Source organism: Cebus imitator, unplaced genomic scaffold (genome assembly GCF_001604975.1).
Source record: "Cebus imitator isolate Cc_AM_T3 unplaced genomic scaffold, Cebus_imitator-1.0 Scaffold112, whole genome shotgun sequence".
In the NCBI taxonomy this organism is placed as follows: domain Eukaryota; kingdom Metazoa; phylum Chordata; class Mammalia; order Primates; family Cebidae; genus Cebus; species Cebus imitator.
This window is the reverse complement of record NW_016107427.1, coordinates 1,796,143-1,802,142: the sequence shown is the minus strand read 5'-3', so window position 1 is coordinate 1,802,142 and position 6,000 is coordinate 1,796,143.

The window sequence follows — 6,000 nt, the reverse complement described above, 5'->3', positions numbered from 1 at the left end:
TTGCATTCACTTTGATTCTGCAAAATGTTGCATTAAAATACTATTTATTTATCTTGATTCCTGAATTTTTTTCTACCTGAGGGAACTGTCATACTCACCTAAGCCCAATTCAGGCCCTGGTGGGTCAGTAGGCAGGAGTGCAGTGTCTGTGTGTGTGTGCATATGTGTAGTGTGTGGTGTGCTTGTGTGTGCTTATGTGGTATGTTGTGTGTATGTGTAGTGTGCATGTGTGTCTGTGGGTATGTGTTTTCGTGTGTGTGTCATATGACTGTGTACATGGGGGATGTGTATGTATGCTATGGGGCTGTACAGTATGTGTGTGTGATGCACGTGCTTTATATATGTGTGTATGTGTGGGGTGTGTGTTAACTGGAATGTTTGTATGTGTTTGTGGATGTGGCATGTTTGTGGCACATGTGTTTCTGTGTATGTAATATGTGTGTTTGTGTGTATGGCATGTGCACATATATGAGTGCATATGTGTGGTGTGTGTGTGGTGCGTGTGTTGTCTGTGGCATTTGTTTGTGTATGTAATGTGTGGTGTGTGTGTGCATGTGCAAGTGTGTGCGTGCATGTGTGCATGGTGTGTGTGGTGTGTGTGGTGTGTGTGTGGTGTGTGTGGTGGGTGTGTGTGTGTTGTGTGTGTGGTGTGTGTGGTGATTATGTGTGGCGTGTATGTGGTGTATGTGTGTGTGTGGTGTGTGGTGTGTGTGGTATGTGGTGTGTGGTGTGTGTGGTGTGTGTGTGGTGTGTGTGTGATGTGTGCGTGGTGCGTGTGTGTGTGGTGTGTGTGGTGTATGTGGCGTGTGGTGTGTGTGATGTGTGTGTGGTGTGTGTGTGGTGTGTGTGTGATGTGTGTGTGGTGGGTGTGTGTGTGGTGTGTGTGGTGTATGTGGCGTGTGGTGGGTGTGTGTGGTGTGTGTGGTGTGTGGTGTGTGTGGTGTATGTGTTGTGTGTGTGTGGTGTATGTGGTGTGTGTGTGTGATGTGTATGGTGTATGTGGTGTGTGGTGTGTGTGTGGGGTGTGTGGTGGCTACAGCCTGGCTGAATGCTAGAGTGCGAGAGGGCAGCTTAGGGGCAGCTGTGTGAGTCCTGCCTGCTTCCACACTGCCCTCAGCACTGGTCCCCTGGCCTTAGGAGTCTCAGCACAGACATGCTGGGGATGGAGACAAACAGGTGAGCTTGCTTGGCCCCAAGCACCTGCCGGTCCTCCCCATCCCATCCCCCAGGGCTACAGAGTGGGGACAACCTGTGGACGCCCCCCACCCCAGGCTGCCTCCATCCGGGCCACGTGGAAGGGCAGCATGGAGTAGGGGAAGGCCCCGCTTCAGGTGGCCGCGGACGCGGGCCTCTTGCCCCGTGCCAGCCAACCCAAATCCCACAGCACGCGCAAGTCACACATACCTGGCTGCAATGGTGGGCACAGGTAGGCGGGGGGATGCCGGTGGGGCCGCACTTCGTGGGTGTGAAGCCTGGTCAGGCCTGGGTGGGTGGCCGTGGCTGCACTGTGGGAGGTCTGGACTTGGGGGACGCATGCTGAGAATGTGAGAGGGAGTGTCCAGATGACTGCACCCTACTCTACGTGGTTTAGCAAAAAATCCTAAAGCGCACGTGTGCTTGTGTGTGTTTGTAGACAGAGGGCAAAATATGCAAAGGTGTTTAAAATGGGTGAATCTGGGTGTAAGGTACACGGCTCTTCATTGTACTATTCACTCAACTCTCCTGTGAGTTTGAAATTTTTCAAAGTAGAAAATTTACTTTTAAAAATCCATAAATGAAGCTATATTTTTATTTATGTGATTCTAATACCTTAAGTTTTAAAAAGTTTCCATTCCCAACCGAAAAATACCTGTGGATTAAGAGGCACAAAGATGCCCCCTTCCTCCAGCGCCTGACAAGTGCAGGGCGGGCAGGATGTCCTCTCTCCCTCTGAGACCCAGGGACCCAGCTCCATGGCTTCTCAGCTGCGCTTTTTTTTTTTTTTTTTTGATACGGAGTCTCGCTCTGTTGCCCAGGCTGGAGTGCAGTGGCACAATCTCGGCTCACTGCAACCTCCGCCTCTCGGGTTCAAGCAATTCTCTGCCTCAGCCTCCCGAGTAGCTGGGATTACAGGCACCCGCCACCATGCCCAGCTAATTTTGTATTTTTAGTAGAGATGGGGTTTCACCACGTTGGCCAGGATGATCTTGAAGTCCTGACCTTGTGATCCACCCACCTCGGCCTCCCAAAGTGCTGGGATTACGGGCGTGAGCCACCGCACCCAGCCAGCTAGCTGCGCTTTCTGACTGGGGCCTGGGCACCTCTATTTCCTCTCCGACGAGCACTTTAGAGAGGTGAAGAGTCTGGGAGGCAAGTCTCCAACAGTGGGGACACCATGGACTTCGGCAAAGTCCAGTAGCCCCTGGCAGCATCAATACCCAAACCCCACACCCAAGCACATCCATCAACACTCAGAAATCGAAGACGAGCAGAAGCCAGGACGGCCGCCGGAGGAAAGGAGCGCCCTGGGCCATCCCCAAATAACTAGCTACAAGGAACGGAGCCCCAGAGACGGTGGGAAACATCTTGAAGAGGCTGTAAGAGGAAAAACAACCTGCCATCCCATAATGCTACGCCTATCCTTTCAGGAATAAGGCTATTTTCAGATCAAAGAAAGTTGAAAGAATGTGTTCACAGCAGAGCTTCACAACGCAAAATGCTAGGGAAATGCAGGCTGAAGGGGAAAGGTGCCGTGTAGAAGATGGGACTTCTGGGAAGGGGGGATGGAAGAGCAGTGAAAACACCCAGGGGGCTTAGTGTAAGAGACAATTTTCCTCCTCTTCCCAAGCCTTTTAAAATAAAAATAACATGGCCCTGAAGTGCTGTTTACATGTGTCGACACAGCACGTACAGCGCAGTAAGCAGAGGGGTGAATCGCCATGCCAAGGTCTCATGTTTTCCAAAAGAGACACGATATTGGCTCTGCGTAGAGGCTAGGGCCAAGTGTGCATGCAGTGAAACCTGGAGTGACCTGACAAGCAATGGTGTGGACGCCACCCTCAGACACTCTGAGCACACCGGAGTGTGTCTGCAGTGAGTTCCTTTATATGACGTCCCAAACAGGGAACGTTCATCTAAGGTGAAGTATTCAGAACAGTGGTTTCTTCTGGGCATGGGATTGACTGGAGAGTGACATGAGGAACCTTTCTAGGGAGATAAAAATGTCCTGTGTCATGAAAGGTTTGCGAGTTATAGAATGTGTCCATTTGTCAAAACGGCACAGCTAATTGAGAAGAATGAACTTGAAGATCGATGCTCCCTGACTTCAAGACTGCCTGTAAAGCTACGGTAATTGAGAGAGTGTGGTGCTGGAGGAAGAAGAGACAAACAGGTGAATGGAACAGAATGGAGAGCCCAGAAGCAGCTGACTGATGTTTGCCAAAGGAGCAAAGGTAAAAAAATGTGGGGCGAAGACAGAGGGTGCCGGAATGCCTGGACATCCACAGGCAGGAAGGCGCATGCAGACACACCTCCTGCACCTTCACGAAAATTCACCCCAAATGGATCACAGACCTACATGTAAAATGCAAAACTGTAAAACTCCTATAAGGTAACACAGGAAAAAATCAAGATCACTCAGGATTTGGTAATGATTTCTAAAAATACAACCCCAAATACAACCCCATGAAAGAAATCATAGGTCAGCAGGACATTAAAGTTAAAAACTCCTGCTCTCTGAAGACACTGGAGAGAATGAGAAGACAAGCCACAGACTTCGACCAAATAACTGCAAAAGCGATATCTGTTAAAGGACCATTATCCCAAATACACACAGAACCCTTAAAACCCTGCAATAAGAAAATGAACAACCCAATTACAGAAACGGGCAAAAGACCTGAAATATGCCTTATCAAAGAAGATACACAGGTGGCAAATAAGCAAAAAAGATGCTCACCATTATACATCATTAGGGAAATGCAAATTAAAAAACAGTAGATACCACTACACACCTATTAGAATGGTCAAAACCCAGACACCAACACCATCAAATGCTGGCCAGGGTATGGAGTAACAGGAATGCGCATCATTGCTGGTGGGAGGGCAAATGACGCAGCCACTTTGCAAGGCAGTTTGGCAGCTTCTTATGAAATGAAGCCCTCTCTCACCATAGGATCCAGCAATCACACTCCTTGGCATTTACCCAAATGAGCTAAACACTTATGTCCACACTAACATTTATAGCAGCTTTATTCATAGTTGCCAAAACTTGGAAGCAAGCAAGATGTTCTTCAGGAGGTAACTGGGTAAACTGGGGCACATCCAGACTATGAAACATTATTCAGCACTAAAAAAAAAAAACGAGCTCTCAAGTCATGTGTCGGATTCCATTCAGGCTGCTGTAACAAAACAAAATAAACTGGATAGCTTATAAACAAGAAAACTTTATTTCTCACAGCTCCAGAGGCTGGGAAGTCCAAGACCAAGGTGCTGGCAGACTCAGTGTCTGTCAAGGGACCATCTTCTGGTTGGCAGATGGAACCTTCTTGCTCCGTCCTGATGTAGTGGAGCAGCAAGGCAGCTCTCTGGGGTTGCTTCTGTGAGCACACTGCCCTCGTGTGTGAGGGCTTAGTCCTCATGATCTCATCACCTCTCCAAAGACCCTGTCTCCCAATACTACCATCTTAGGGGATAGGATTTCAGCATATGAATTTTGGGGGGACAAAAATTTTCAGTCCCTAGCACCATGAAAGGATGTAGGAAAACCTGAAATGCATATTACTAAGTAAAATAAGCCAATCAGGAAAGGCTACATACTGCGTGATTCCAACTCTATGACATTCTGAAAAAGGAAAAACGGTGGGAACAGTAGAAAGATCAGTGGTTTCCAGGGGCTTAAGGGAGGGAGGGATGAACAGGCAGAGCACAGGGCTGTGGAACTCTGTGTGCTACTATAATCGTGGGTCCATGCCACTGTACATATGTCAAAATGTATGGAAAATGCAACACTAAGAGTGAGCCCTAATGTAAACTGTGCCCTCTGGGTGATGGTGACATATCAATATAGGTTCATCAATTGCAACAAATGTCCCCCTCTGCAGGGGGTGTTGATAGTGGGGAAGGCTATGTGTGTCAGGGAGTGCATGGGAACTCTGTGCCTTCTGCTCAATTTTGCTGCAAAATTAAAACTGCTCTAAGAAGTAGTCTATTTTCAAAATTGTATGGCTAAAATTTGTGCATATCAATGTATATAAATTGGCATACAAGACTAAAGTAGTAATTGAATGAGGGATGAGGAGTAGGTGGAGGCATAGATTATGCAAGAGTGTCCGAGAGTGGTGGCTCACACCTGTAATCCTAGCACTTTGGGAGTCTGACGTGGGCAGATTACCTGAGGTCAGGAGTTCAAGACCAGCCTGGGCAACATGGTGAAACCCCATCTCTACTAAAAATACAAAAATACCCAGGTATGGTGATGCTCACCTGTAATCCCAGCTACTCGGGAGGCTGAGGCAGGAGAATTGCTTGAACCTGGGAGGTGGAAGTTGTGGTAAGCCAAGACCCCGCCACTGCACTCAGCCTGGGCAACAGAGTGAGACTCCGTCTCAAAAAAAAAAAAAAAAAGATTATGCAAGAGATGCAAGAGTGGAAGAATGTGACTAAGCATTGTGGCTGGGTAGTGGATACATGCAAGTGTCATGCGAATTTCTCTGCACTCATATATTTTGATATCTTCTCAAAAAAAAAAAAAAAAAAGATTATGCAAGAGATGCAAGAGTGGAAGAATGTGACTAAGCATTGTGGCTGGGTAGTGGATACATGCAAGTGTCATGCGAATTTCTCTGCACTCATATATTTTGATATCTTTCCTAACAAAAACCTTAAAACCTTTCTTCACAAAAGCAATTGAAGAGAAAATGCTCAAAAGGGAAGAGAGGAAACCGTCAAGAGAGGAAACATGTGTGTGAATGAATATCACGTCAGTTGTAAAGAGAAAGGCCAGTCTGGCTCAGATTTCTTTAC